The 15,561-nt window shown below is 40.9% G+C and overlaps 1 long non-coding RNA gene across 1 annotated transcript; it reads right to left on the reverse strand.

Moving 5' to 3' along the window:
• Positions 1 to 3,909: 3,909 nt before the first annotated feature.
• Positions 3,910 to 14,719, reverse strand: LOC145426248 (uncharacterized). The gene is made up of 3 exons (XR_013906970.1): positions 12,418 to 14,719; positions 6,002 to 12,386; positions 3,910 to 5,970 (listed from the first exon to the last, which is right to left on the reverse strand). It is a non-coding gene; the product is annotated as an uncharacterized LOC145426248 (long non-coding RNA).
• Between the last annotated feature and the right edge of the window lie 842 nt (positions 14,720 to 15,561).

Genomic DNA, 15,561 nt, shown 5'->3' on the forward strand with positions numbered 1-15,561 from the left:
TGTCAATCCAGGGGTACTGCCCCTGATCTCCACGCAACATTGCATAGACTTGTCAACCAAGACAGCCCTACAACATCTTCAGCTTCTGACAAGGAAGACGTGCCAGTGGGATTGAGGAGATCCTCGAAGTATTCCTTCCACCACCTCACAATTGGCGATGGAAGGAGGTATTTCTATAGTGTGTTGATTACTAAATAGTGGAAAGGGGGTGGGATTAAATAAAATAAAATGTTATGATCCCTTTTTGAACATGAAAGTTTTTTGTTTGTTTGTTTTTTGTAGTTGGTTTTTTTTTTTGTTTTTTTTTTTGTTTTGTTTTTTGGCCTGTCCCATTTGGTTCTTTAGCCATCAGAATTGTTGTCTGAAGACCAACAAGGATACCCAATGGATTTACTTTGCCAAATGGATCATTTGGCACCCCGGAGGAGGCCTGACCGAGGAACAGGCGCCAGGCCCCGCCAGGTAGCCACTGGGAGTGAGCCGGTACATACCTGAGTGCCCAGCCCCGGACACCAAGAACCACCAATGCACCGACCCCTGAGGGCATCAGTCACCGGCAGGGAGTGTGGTGAGGGGAGATAGGCCTTGGAGGGCCTGGGAGTTCCCAGAGAGGTGGAGTCTAAGACCCGACCTGACATATAGACACAGACAAACAGGCACACACAGACACAAACATGCATTCCCACCCTCATGCACACATATACAAACACTCAGCACTCACCCAACGTAAGGATTGACATAAATGGACATGTACACACAATCACACTCCCCAAACATACTCTATACCCCGGGTCCAGGTACCCTCACCCCCAGAAGGGGAAACAGAACCCAGACTCAAGAGATGTTACCCTTCCCCCCGGGGTGGAGGCAAGCAGACCGTCCCAGGCTCCGCAGCAGCAGGGAGGCCAATCGGAGAGCTAACATCTCCTCCCAGCCCCCCCGCCCCAATGGCTAGCAGAGAACGGGGGTGTGTGAAGACCCCATACCTCCCTCCTCCCGCTCATGTGTAGTGTTGCTGCGTGTTGTTCTAAAGTGCATTTAAAACAGGGGAGAGCATGGTGCTGCTGCCAGAGAGCAGCAGGTGTTAGCACGGCCCCTCCCGAGAACCCTCAATGTCTACATGGATTTAAAATTGAGAGGTGGGCACCGGCGCCAGAGGTAGGTTTGAGTACACAGACCGTCCACTGGACGCCGTTAACGTGCCCACCCTCAAGGCCCTATATCTATATGTGTGTGTTATGAGAGTGTAAGTAATGTGGATGTCTAAGATGTGAGATAAAATTGAGGCACAGGTGGCCAGAAGGGGACAGAGGGGGGGGGGGGGGGGGGGGGGGGGAATGTCTCCCTTGCACCCTTGTGACACACCCGCACCCCAAGGCCCTACCTGTGTGGGTGAGTGTGGTGGAGCGGGAAGAGGGAGGTAGCCGGGGATGGGGAGGAAAAGGAGGGAGGGGAGGATGCCCCTCCCTAGGGCCAGCTCCCCCGCTGACCCCAGTAGGCACCCCCGTCCTCTGGTACCCACCAAGGCAAGGGAGCCTACGTCCATCCAGACCGGGGCCTGCGGTAGCACTGCCAAGCCCCACAGAACCCGGGGCAGCCCACCCTACCCCACCGCAGAGGAAACTGTACCCACCCCAACATTCAATCGTCTCCCAGACTACACAAGACAACAGACACCCAGGTTAAGTTTATTCTCCACCTCTCTTATGTCTCTCCCCCACCTGCAGAGTGGACTCCTGCAAGGATGGAACAACCTCCCCGCCAGTTGAAGAGCCCCCCAGTTAGGCCGATGCACAAGAGGCCCCCTGCGCCAGGGCTGAGCCTCCGTGCACCCACCCGCTCACAACCTCGGTGACACACCGACGAGGACCGAAGCCCCCAAGGCCCAGCCAGAGCCCCAGCACGGAGGCGAAGCACCCCCGAACCCCAAACCCCCACGCCTGCCCCGGATCCACTCAGGGGCAGCCAGGCCACCAGGCCAGTAACTTACGTCCACCAGTACAGACCATCCTCCAGCCCCGCTGCACGCAGCCACAAGGAGAACAACCTCTAAGAGCGACCAGAGCCACTAACCAGGTCATGAACACAACCCCCGGGTTAAGCCCTCCAGGGATAACGTCTCTAGGGGCCCTCCAGGCGCCCTAAGCCCGTCCCAACTCCATATCAACCACAGTAGCTAAGGCGGGACCAAACCACGACCCCCTACCCCCGCTAGGTGATGGAGCCGATCAAAGGAGCCCAGAGGGATTGATCTAATGTGGTGGCAGAGGCTATATCGAGACTAATGTGATCTATTAGAAGGTTTCTATATTGGCTAGAATTAAGATTATTTTTATTTTTCCAGTTCATGAGGATCGTTTTCTTGGCGATGCATAGGGCAGTAAAAACCATTTGAACTGTATTAGTTTCTGTAGTGACCTCATCCAATTTTCCCAACAAACATACTAAAGGGGAGGTTGGAATTTTACATTTCAGACACTTTGATAAATCTTCACATATCTCATGCCAAAACTTCTGCACTGGTGGACAGAACCAAAGAGCGTGGATGTAATTGTCTGGTGTATTGCCTTGACAGTGTGAGCAGTTGTTGGAAGATGTAAAGCCCATCTTGAACATCCGATGACCTGTATAGTGCACTCTATGTAGTGTTTTGTATTGTATTAATTGCAGACTGGGATTTTTAATTAATTTAAAGGTTTTTAAGCATACCTGAGACCAGAAGTTTTGGTCTAAGCTGACTGATAAATCTTCTTCCCACTTTGCAATAGGAAGGGATATTGATTCATCTAATTTAGAAAGTGTTCTGTATATTTTAGATAATAATTTGGGGGATTTAAGAGTAAGGAAATGTGCCGCACTTGGTGGTGTTTGTAATTCAACTTGACTGAGGTTAAATTTCTTTTTTACTATGGATTTAATTTGTTGATATTCTAAAAATCTTTTCTTGTTGATCCCATATTGTGCAACTAGTCTGTCAAATGGAATAAATTCTGTTCCCTCTAATATATGTTCTAAGTATTTAATTCCTTTACAACTCCATTCTGGGAAATTAATCATATTATTGTTTTGTAATATGTCAGGGTTATTCCAGATAGGTGTACGTTTGCATGGGATTAATGAAGACTCCGTTATTTTTAGAAACTCCCACCATGCTGTCAGAGAAAAGTTGATGTTGATACTTTTAAAGCATTCATGTCGTTTGATGTTTGAGCTAATAAATAGTAGGTCTGAAATCTCTAGATCCTTGCATAGTGCCTGTTCAACATCTAGCCAGGGCTCATCTAGGAAGGTATGTTTTAACCATTCTGAGATGAACTGAAGCCTATTGGCTAAGAAGTATTGGTGAAAATTAGGTAGATCTAATCCTCCTCTATCCTTGGTTCTTTGTAGCGTTTTTAAGCTGATACACGGGGGTTTATCATTCCAAAGGAATTTGGAAATATATGAATCCAGAGATCTGAACCAATCTTGTGATGGTTTGTTAGGGATCATCAAAAATAAGTAATTTATTTTTGGCAAGATCATCATTTTTATAGTGGCGACCCTTCCCATGAGTGATATGGGTAAAGATTTCCATCTAGTCAGATTGCCTTCTACTTTCTTTAGAAGTGGGATGTGGTTTAATTTAGTTAAGTCTGAAAGCTTAGGAGAAACATTAATACCTAAATATTTAATATTTCCAGATTGTAGTGGGGCAGAGGAAGAGTTATGGAAGGAGCAGTTAATGGGAAGAACTGTAGATTTTGGCCAGTTAATTGAGTAATCTGAAACTCTTGAAAACCAGTTTATTAGAGTAATTACCTCAGAGAGGTTGGTTTGTGTGTTTTGCAGATAAAGCAACTGTTAAGATTCAATATTGAGGAAGGGTACAAGAGGTGATCGAAGAATAACCACACCAATCCGGCCGGGTGAAGTCAAACGATGATTTTAATGAATACACGCGTGGGAAGACACTCTGTACGCAGACAGCCAGTAGTCTTCAACTTAATCAAAGCATGAACAGATATTTTATAGCATCAGGGTTTATTTACTGACGCCCCTTCATACGTCACCAGTACATTTTATACATAGATCAGATCAACATCATCATGACTTTTCACCTAGAAAATCATCTCCTATTTTCATGGCGTGGTACTTTCCGTTCTTATCTTAAAATGAATTGTTCCTCTTTCTTGCCGAGACAACAAGGACGGTTCCTCTAAATAAATTTAACTCTATGTGTGTGTGTCACGACCTCACATGCTCTTTCTCAATTCACCTGTTGCACTTCTGACCTTTTACCAGACCAGAAGCTCACTGAGACTATGTGTATGTCTTCTACTAAATAAATGTTTTAATCAAGAACCTCTACTAAAACCTTAATATAAAATGATCTGATCTTAAGGCCTTCTTAAAGCTATCTGTTACATTGTTAAAGCCTCGTCTTAGCCTGCGGCTCAAAATAACTTCCTGGTTTCACTTCTGCATACAACTTCCTGTCAGCCTGCAACTCAGTCTTTCTGAAAGAGACACTGTTTAAACCTTGGAATGCAATATCCATGCTGCAGATTATATTATTAATGCAATGACAATTATTTAACAATAGCAGTAAAATAATTTCCCTCCTCGACACTCCCCCTTTTGACCTCTGGAACACCAGAGGTCACAATACATTGTGTCCTCACGCAGACCCTTCTCTGGTGGTCTCGAACCTCGAGATCTCCAGGATCCTCGCCCCTCCTGTGGTCGCCGAGATCTTCTGCAAAGGAAACAAAACACCTTTTCTTGCATCTCCCTAACTTATCCTATCTGGGACTCTTTAATCAAAAGCATGATCCTAATTATGCTCTTAACTTATTGACTTGTATTTATGTATACTCTTCAACGTTACTCATCACTTTAAACTCTTTGAGCCCTGCTTTCACGTCCAGTTGCTCGCTCTATTTTCCCTTATCTGATCATCAACATCCTGTGCACAAATTGTCGCTGCTGCAAGTTAATCTACTCCAAAAGAAGACAACCACTTTAATCAATTAAGTTCAAGCATATAAGCAATTACTCCTGTATACATTTCATCATAGCTAAATGCTGCCTTGAAACAACTCCTATGTGTTAACACTAACTTCATTTTAAAACCTCACATTTCCTATGTTATCACCTGTTTCGGTATAGCCTTTTTATTTCATTTTGCTCCTTTTAATGTAACAATACCTTCTAATTCTAATGTATCAGACTTAACCAAAACATATGCTTTCCTTCCTCTTTGGTCCTTCTTTAAGTTCAGTTAAAAGCTAAATGAATTTAAGGCCTTTTGCCTGGAATCAATACTGTCATGTGTGTTTCTTAACTCTGTGTCTGTAAGCGTGTGCAATCCTTCATGAACTCATATTATCCTCACAGTAGATTGGCTAATCATAGCGCTAGCCAAAGGCTCGTGACCCTCCAGAGACAAATTTGAGCCACAACTCCTTTAAAAGCACAAAATGCAATATGTATAAAAATCATTTCTATTTATAAGCTCCCCCTTTTATCCTAAAAATACCTCCTATGTAATATCTGTATGTGTAAGCCTACATTATAACCACTTCTTCTAAAGATCAAAAAATCAAACCTGTTCTACCCCTTCAACCCTCACTAATTTTCCCTCTAAGATTTATTCACAACTTTGAAAAACCGGCATTGTATCTTCTAAACAGGATTCATGGTCCTGGGCCATGTTGGCCCAGCATTCTTGGTTCCTTGTATTTTCGCTCCTTATTTAGGCCAGGTTTTCTGAGGTGTCCTGTTGTGGTGTTCCCTAAGTGTTTTTTCCCTTTGTGACTCTTACCCCCTTGTGCCCCTCTGTCTATTTATGAGCTCTCGTCTCTCTTTGTGTTTATTCCATGTTTCCCCCAGCCTGTTATGTCTGTGTTCTCCCCGTGCTCTGGGTGTATTTAAGTTGTGTCTTCTGATATTGTAGTTCCTGGTTCGTCTATATTGTTTCCCCTCGGTCTCCCTGCGTCTCTTGTGTATTTCCCCGGACCTCCCTGCATCCTCGTTTCTGGTTTGTGTTATTAGCTTACCCAGTTTTCCGGTTTCTTGTTTTTCCACCAGTGCTGTTTTGTGCCCACCGTTGTAAATAAATATTCACCTGCACCAGAGCTGCCGCCTTTTGGGTCCTTTTCTACAACTCCACACGGCTTGCCTCGCAAACCGTGACAAGTTCACTTTTAATCCTTTAACCTTAACTTAAAAATACCAGTTTCAGTTTTACCATATCCAAATGATCAAAAACCCAAAAGGTCCTAAAATGATCCTAAATTATTAAACAATTAAATTATTAAACCCTAAACCCCCCCTTTATCTTGATACATTTCATGTGTCAAGATACTATACAAAACTTAAAACTGCTCAGTTTTCCCCACTCATGATCCAATCTATGTCATAAAAATAAACTTAAAACAGAACAGTTATCAGTCATGTGTTTCTACAATTAATGGTAACTGAGTTACATCAAAAAATATTTCCCCTTTAGCATTTGGCATTCTCCCAACAATATACTATAATCTCATAATCTAACCCCAGTCAACAAAACAAAACAGAAATTTTTCTGGTAAAAGCAAATTGTTTGTCCACATTAATTCATCCTCACTCACATACAGTCTCACATTCACTCACATGCAGTCACACCATGTATTTGCTAATGGTGGAGCTTCCCGCGTCAGATTCTCCACCCTCAGCAAAATGAGCTCCGTCATTTTTATTTTCCATAGGAAAATATTTCTTCATGCTTTTGGACTGGATTGACTCGCATAAAATCCTTTTTACAGGGACTTACGACCTTGATCAGTCCCCACAGGTAGCTCTCCTCAGCCAATTGTAATCTGGAAAGCCCCCTTATATTTGCTCCTCCCGAGAATTTTCAGCGCCGTTATTCACTGTTGCAGGCCTGCTTAAAACAGAAATGAAAAATAGAGCTGATTGTTAGCTCATAAAAACAAAACAAAATCACCTGACAGGTTTTCTTTAAGTGCACTGTTACAAAATAATGGGCCCAATTTTTTTAGACATGTCCATGTTTCCTAAAACTCCCTCTATTAAAAACAAAACAACAACAACAACCTACCTGACAGAATCAACCCATCACCACAACAACCTTAAACACACAAATCTTGCCACCACATAATTTCACCTCCTCAATACACCAAAAGTCTCATTAAAACCACACAATTTGCAAACAAAAATCACCCCCTTATACTCTTAAATTCAGCATAAGACCCCTTACGACATCATATAATCACTAAACTATAAATTCCCTACCCCAATCTGCACTTCTCGTCTCTGCTATGCTTCCTCTTCCTGAAAGTCACAGTCACACACACACTCCAGCTAATTTGCATACTGAGTCATCTCTCAAGAAGCTGTAACAACAGAAACATATGTTTAAACATTCCCAACTCATTAAATCATTTTATTTCTTCCAACAGTGATCACTAGTGTTGATCACTCAGTACGAGAGCACTCCTAAGTCACTCTTTTTTTAAAACTACTTTAATCCCTTTTTCGTTTTCATAACTCCCTTTGTCATATGGCTTATTCTATTCCTCAATTACAAACTCAAATGTATTTTATTAAACATTCACACCCTTGTATCATTCATACAAAATAGCAAGCTGTTCTTCATTGCCTATGTTTGTGTTCTTAGCTAGGTTTAATCAGTGTCTATGCATTAAACTCCATGAGCTTGTCTTGTCTTGTCTTTATAAGTTTAATGCATTTTCTGTTTGTGTGTGTGAATTTGCATATGGTGCTTTTACAGTGTGTCAGACTCCTTCATAATTTTGCCTTTAAACAGTCAATTTTCTCCTCCCCAAATTTACTAACCCAAATTCTGATTTCCTACCTTAAATAGCAGCATTCCTTGTCCTCAGCCAGAAGGTAGGGCTCCACTTGCCACTTTCCACCTCCACCCTAGCCCAGCGGCCTTACCCGTCAGGTCCTGTCTTCTTACTGAAGCCGAGTATTCGTGACTGTGCCTGCCTTAGGTTGTCCCAGGGTTTCGAGGTGGGATCTTACCCGTCATGGGCTATCCAGCCTTCCATACTCGCCTGATACGGGGCCCAAGTGGGCAGGGGAGGGAACACACTGGCTCTGGGAATTAAAGGAATGTAAGCTGCTTCCTTCATTGCATCTTATGTTAAACTATCTCTATAATAAGCTATCTCAATTCTGACTCCTTCCCAGAATAATTTCACATATGGCACTTTGTGTATGTGTGTTTTCTATTCATTAATGTAATTGTCAGTTATTTTCTCTCCCGGTCAGGGAACCACATTATTTTCTCTCTCCATTTTACCTTCTTTTGTTTGTTTGTGACATTCTACTTTAGCTCTACTAAACCTTGATGTAAAAACAATACTCCCTTATTTCACGCACACACTCTGCCTTTTGCCTACGCACACACTTCTCTCTCAGACTTCCTCTGTTCACACATCACCTTGCACTCACTCTACTATCAACTTTCATAGTGTTATTATTATTTAGTATTTTGTACACCTCACACAGAATCATTCAAATCGAGTACTCACAGCATTCACATCACAACCTTCAACTTTCACTTTCGATCCTGCAAGACGCAGAGATGGACATCTCCTTCACCTAACATAAAACTAAATTACCATATCAACATACAATTACTGAAATTCAAACTCAAATACACCGTTTGTTTTAATAAAGTCAAAGAGTAAACCGGTGTACCAAGTGTATGTACTTATGTGTTTTAAACTGAAAGAAAAAGAAACTCAAACTCTTATAACATCACTCATGCCTCTCTCAAGTTAAAAACACTTCCAAACTTTAAGACATCCTACTTTACATCACCAAAGAAATACCTCTCACACCTTTATTCATCATTCAAAACCTTCTAGTCACCGCATTCACACTTAAACTGTGACTAGAGTTAAGGAATATAACTCAACACACTTTCCTAAGAGTATTTTAGACATGCTTGTCATAATCAAAAAGAGCAAGTAAAAAACAAACAAACAAAAAATTGAAACCTCCATTAATTCTCACCGCACACACAAGAAATTGAAAAAATAAAACCCACCAGCAACTAATGCTGGAGAAAAGTTACTACTGAAAGTGATGTGTTAGTCTTAAGTATATACAGTGCACTCAATATATTTATATATCTACATCCAAACTCAGTCAATTACTATACATCCACTACGGCAACTCAAAACTTTATTTATAGTCCTCTAATAAACATGAATGGCATTTTAAACACACACTCAACAATGTTTGCAGCAGTATTTGTAAACCCAACTGTGGCTTAAACAGTTCACTGCTTACTCATTTGCATTTTCACTCACACACACCGTCTAAAAATAGCAGCAGCATTGCCTCAGACTCCTTTCACACAGAGATCTATTATTTTATATTCACAAAGACGTCTTATATTTACAACTGCACAGATTTTATGCCTTTTAACACCTACCGAATTTCGAAAAATTTAAGTTAACGGTCTAACCGATAAAAGTCCAACTTTTTTGTAATCAATTAACCAGTATCTGTCCAACAGTTTCTGGCCTCATCTCTAAAGTCCCTAACTCAATTTAAAAGTGTCCAACACCCAAGGTCCAACCTTTGCTGCCCAAAAAAGCGCAGATTACCGTTCCAAACGGTAAAGTGGTCCAACCACTAGCTATTTTGGAGGTTCCCAAGTTCTCCCCGGTTGCCGACCGTACTAACCCTATTCGCCGATAGGTCAGGGCCAAGCGTCCTCGGCCAGGAGGGAGCATTACCTCCGAGAACTGCGCTTCCTACCAGTCCAACTGGCGTTCTTGAGTAATTTATAATACTTTGGAACAACAGTAAAACACCCAACAAAGTGTAAGACTGAAGCAGGTCCAACCTTATAACCAAAAAATAACCAAATTCCCTAACCTACTAAAATCATTTCCAGCAGTCCAACTGCTTCCCGCGGTCCAACCGCATTAAATCCTTTCCAGCAGTCCAACTGCTTTAAATCCTCAGTACTGTCATGAGATTCTCATCAAAATCAAAACAGACATCCACCAGTAACTTCAGTGAGTAGACTTAAATTTTATCATTTCCAATTTGGCACACTTTGGAAATAATTCAACAGGTAGTGCCTTACCTTTTGGATAAGCCGGCTTATGCCCACTCACTTAGACCACTGGAATTCATGTCTGCCCGTCAGACCACCTAAGACCCCGGATTTCTCCATCTAAACCTCCAACTCTCCCTCCTCAATAACCGGACGAAGCCCCCAAATGTTAAGATTCAATATTGAGGAAGGGTACAAGAGGTGATCGAAGAATAACCACACCAATCCGGCCGGGTGAAGTCAAACGATGATTTTAATGAATACACGCGTGGGAAGACACTCTGTACGCAGACAGCCAGTAGTCTTCAACTTAATCAAAGCATGAACAGATATTTTATAGCATCAGGGTTTATTTACTGACGCCCCTTCATACGTCACCAGTACATTTTATACATAGATCAGATCAACATCATCATGACTTTTCACCTAGAAAATCATCTCCTATTTTCATGGCGTGGTACTTTCCGTTCTTATCTTAAAATGAATTGTTCCTCTTTCTTGCCGAGACAACAAGGACGGTTCCTCTAAATAAATTTAACTCTATGTGTGTGTGTCACGACCTCACATGCTCTTTCTCAATTCACCTGTTGCACTTCTGACCTTTTACCAGACCAGAAGCTCACTGAGACTATGTGTATGTCTTCTACTAAATAAATGTTTTAATCAAGAACCTCTACTAAAACCTTAATATAAAATGATCTGATCTTAAGGCCTTCTTAAAGCTATCTGTTACATTGTTAAAGCCTCGTCTTAGCCTGCGGCTCAAAATAACTTCCTGGTTTCACTTCTGCATACAACTTCCTGTCAGCCTGCAACTCAGTCTTTCTGAAAGAGACACTGTTTAAACCTTGGAATGCAATATCCATGCTGCAGATTATATTATTAATGCAATGACAATTATTTAACAATAGCAGTAAAATAATTTCCCTCCTCGACACTCCCCCTTTTGACCTCTGGAACACCAGAGGTCACAATACATTGTGTCCTCACGCAGACCCTTCTCTGGTGGTCTCGAACCTCGAGATCTCCAGGATCCTCGCCCCTCCTGTGGTCGCCGAGATCTTCTGCAAAGGAAACAAAACACCTTTTCTTGCATCTCCCTAACTTATCCTATCTGGGACTCTTTAATCAAAAGCATGATCCTAATTATGCTCTTAACTTATTGACTTGTATTTATGTATACTCTTCAACGTTACTCATCACTTTAAACTCTTTGAGCCCTGCTTTCACGTCCAGTTGCTCGCTCTATTTTCCCTTATCTGATCATCAACATCCTGTGCACAAATTGTCGCTGCTGCAAGTTAATCTACTCCAAAAGAAGACAACCACTTTAATCAATTAAGTTCAAGCATATAAGCAATTACTCCTGTATACATTTCATCATAGCTAAATGCTGCCTTGAAACAACTCCTATGTGTTAACACTAACTTCATTTTAAAACCTCACATTTCCTATGTTATCACCTGTTTCGGTATAGCCTTTTTATTTCATTTTGCTCCTTTTAATGTAACAATACCTTCTAATTCTAATGTATCAGACTTAACCAAAACATATGCTTTCCTTCCTCTTTGGTCCTTCTTTAAGTTCAGTTAAAAGCTAAATGAATTTAAGGCCTTTTGCCTGGAATCAATACTGTCATGTGTGTTTCTTAACTCTGTGTCTGTAAGCGTGTGCAATCCTTCATGAACTCATATTATCCTCACAGTAGATTGGCTAATCATAGCGCTAGCCAAAGGCTCGTGACCCTCCAGAGACAAATTTGAGCCACAACTCCTTTAAAAGCACAAAATGCAATATGTATAAAAATCATTTCTATTTATAAGCTCCCCCTTTTATCCTAAAAATACCTCCTATGTAATATCTGTATGTGTAAGCCTACATTATAACCACTTCTTCTAAAGATCAAAAAATCAAACCTGTTCTACCCCTTCAACCCTCACTAATTTTCCCTCTAAGATTTATTCACAACTTTGAAAAACCGGCATTGTATCTTCTAAACAGGATTCATGGTCCTGGGCCATGTTGGCCCAGCATTCTTGGTTCCTTGTATTTTCGCTCCTTATTTAGGCCAGGTTTTCTGAGGTGTCCTGTTGTGGTGTTCCCTAAGTGTTTTTTCCCTTTGTGACTCTTACCCCCTTGTGCCCCTCTGTCTATTTATGAGCTCTCGTCTCTCTTTGTGTTTATTCCATGTTTCCCCCAGCCTGTTATGTCTGTGTTCTCCCCGTGCTCTGGGTGTATTTAAGTTGTGTCTTCTGATATTGTAGTTCCTGGTTCGTCTATATTGTTTCCCCTCGGTCTCCCTGCGTCTCTTGTGTATTTCCCCGGACCTCCCTGCATCCTCGTTTCTGGTTTGTGTTATTAGCTTACCCAGTTTTCCGGTTTCTTGTTTTTCCACCAGTGCTGTTTTGTGCCCACCGTTGTAAATAAATATTCACCTGCACCAGAGCTGCCGCCTTTTGGGTCCTTTTCTACAACTCCACACGGCTTGCCTCGCAAACCGTGACAAGTTCACTTTTAATCCTTTAACCTTAACTTAAAAATACCAGTTTCAGTTTTACCATATCCAAATGATCAAAAACCCAAAAGGTCCTAAAATGATCCTAAATTATTAAACAATTAAATTATTAAACCCTAAACCCCCCCTTTATCTTGATACATTTCATGTGTCAAGATACTATACAAAACTTAAAACTGCTCAGTTTTCCCCACTCATGATCCAATCTATGTCATAAAAATAAACTTAAAACAGAACAGTTATCAGTCATGTGTTTCTACAATTAATGGTAACTGAGTTACATCAAAAAATATTTCCCCTTTAGCATTTGGCATTCTCCCAACAATATACTATAATCTCATAATCTAACCCCAGTCAACAAAACAAAACAGAAATTTTTCTGGTAAAAGCAAATTGTTTGTCCACATTAATTCATCCTCACTCACATACAGTCTCACATTCACTCACATGCAGTCACACCATGTATTTGCTAATGGTGGAGCTTCCCGCGTCAGATTCTCCACCCTCAGCAAAATGAGCTCCGTCATTTTTATTTTCCATAGGAAAATATTTCTTCATGCTTTTGGACTGGATTGACTCGCATAAAATCCTTTTTACAGGGACTTACGACCTTGATCAGTCCCCACAGGTAGCTCTCCTCAGCCAATTGTAATCTGGAAAGCCCCCTTATATTTGCTCCTCCCGAGAATTTTCAGCGCCGTTATTCACTGTTGCAGGCCTGCTTAAAACAGAAATGAAAAATAGAGCTGATTGTTAGCTCATAAAAACAAAACAAAATCACCTGACAGGTTTTCTTTAAGTGCACTGTTACAAAATAATGGGCCCAATTTTTTTAGACATGTCCATGTTTCCTAAAACTCCCTCTATTAAAAACAAAACAACAACAACAACCTACCTGACAGAATCAACCCATCACCACAACAACCTTAAACACACAAATCTTGCCACCACATAATTTCACCTCCTCAATACACCAAAAGTCTCATTAAAACCACACAATTTGCAAACAAAAATCACCCCCTTATACTCTTAAATTCAGCATAAGACCCCTTACGACATCATATAATCACTAAACTATAAATTCCCTACCCCAATCTGCACTTCTCGTCTCTGCTATGCTTCCTCTTCCTGAAAGTCACAGTCACACACACACTCCAGCTAATTTGCATACTGAGTCATCTCTCAAGAAGCTGTAACAACAGAAACATATGTTTAAACATTCCCAACTCATTAAATCATTTTATTTCTTCCAACAGTGATCACTAGTGTTGATCACTCAGTACGAGAGCACTCCTAAGTCACTCTTTTTTTAAAACTACTTTAATCCCTTTTTCGTTTTCATAACTCCCTTTGTCATATGGCTTATTCTATTCCTCAATTACAAACTCAAATGTATTTTATTAAACATTCACACCCTTGTATCATTCATACAAAATAGCAAGCTGTTCTTCATTGCCTATGTTTGTGTTCTTAGCTAGGTTTAATCAGTGTCTATGCATTAAACTCCATGAGCTTGTCTTGTCTTGTCTTTATAAGTTTAATGCATTTTCTGTTTGTGTGTGTGAATTTGCATATGGTGCTTTTACAGTGTGTCAGACTCCTTCATAATTTTGCCTTTAAACAGTCAATTTTCTCCTCCCCAAATTTACTAACCCAAATTCTGATTTCCTACCTTAAATAGCAGCATTCCTTGTCCTCAGCCAGAAGGTAGGGCTCCACTTGCCACTTTCCACCTCCACCCTAGCCCAGCGGCCTTACCCGTCAGGTCCTGTCTTCTTACTGAAGCCGAGTATTCGTGACTGTGCCTGCCTTAGGTTGTCCCAGGGTTTCGAGGTGGGATCTTACCCGTCATGGGCTATCCAGCCTTCCATACTCGCCTGATACGGGGCCCAAGTGGGCAGGGGAGGGAACACACTGGCTCTGGGAATTAAAGGAATGTAAGCTGCTTCCTTCATTGCATCTTATGTTAAACTATCTCTATAATAAGCTATCTCAATTCTGACTCCTTCCCAGAATAATTTCACATATGGCACTTTGTGTATGTGTGTTTTCTATTCATTAATGTAATTGTCAGTTATTTTCTCTCCCGGTCAGGGAACCACATTATTTTCTCTCTCCATTTTACCTTCTTTTGTTTGTTTGTGACATTCTACTTTAGCTCTACTAAACCTTGATGTAAAAACAATACTCCCTTATTTCACGCACACACTCTGCCTTTTGCCTACGCACACACTTCTCTCTCAGACTTCCTCTGTTCACACATCACCTTGCACTCACTCTACTATCAACTTTCATAGTGTTATTATTATTTAGTATTTTGTACACCTCACACAGAATCATTCAAATCGAGTACTCACAGCATTCACATCACAACCTTCAACTTTCACTTTCGATCCTGCAAGACGCAGAGATGGACATCTCCTTCACCTAACATAAAACTAAATTACCATATCAACATACAATTACTGAAATTCAAACTCAAATACACCGTTTGTTTTAATAAAGTCAAAGAGTAAACCGGTGTACCAAGTGTATGTACTTATGTGTTTTAAACTGAAAGAAAAAGAAACTCAAACTCTTATAACATCACTCATGCCTCTCTCAAGTTAAAAACACTTCCAAACTTTAAGACATCCTACTTTACATCACCAAAGAAATACCTCTCACACCTTTATTCATCATTCAAAACCTTCTAGTCACCGCATTCACACTTAAACTGTGACTAGAGTTAAGGAATATAACTCAACACACTTTCCTAAGAGTATTTTAGACATGCTTGTCATAATCAAAAAGAGCAAGTAAAAAACAAACAAACAAAAAATTGAAACCTCCATTAATTCTCACCGCACACACAAGAAATTGAAAAAATAAAACCCACCAGCAACTAATGCTGGAGAAAAGTTACTACTGAAAGTGATGTGTTAGTCTTAAGTATATACAGTGCACTCAATATATT

This window comes from Astatotilapia calliptera, chromosome 3 (genome assembly GCF_964374335.1).
Source record: "Astatotilapia calliptera chromosome 3, fAstCal68.1, whole genome shotgun sequence".
Taxonomy (NCBI): domain Eukaryota; kingdom Metazoa; phylum Chordata; class Actinopteri; order Cichliformes; family Cichlidae; genus Astatotilapia; species Astatotilapia calliptera.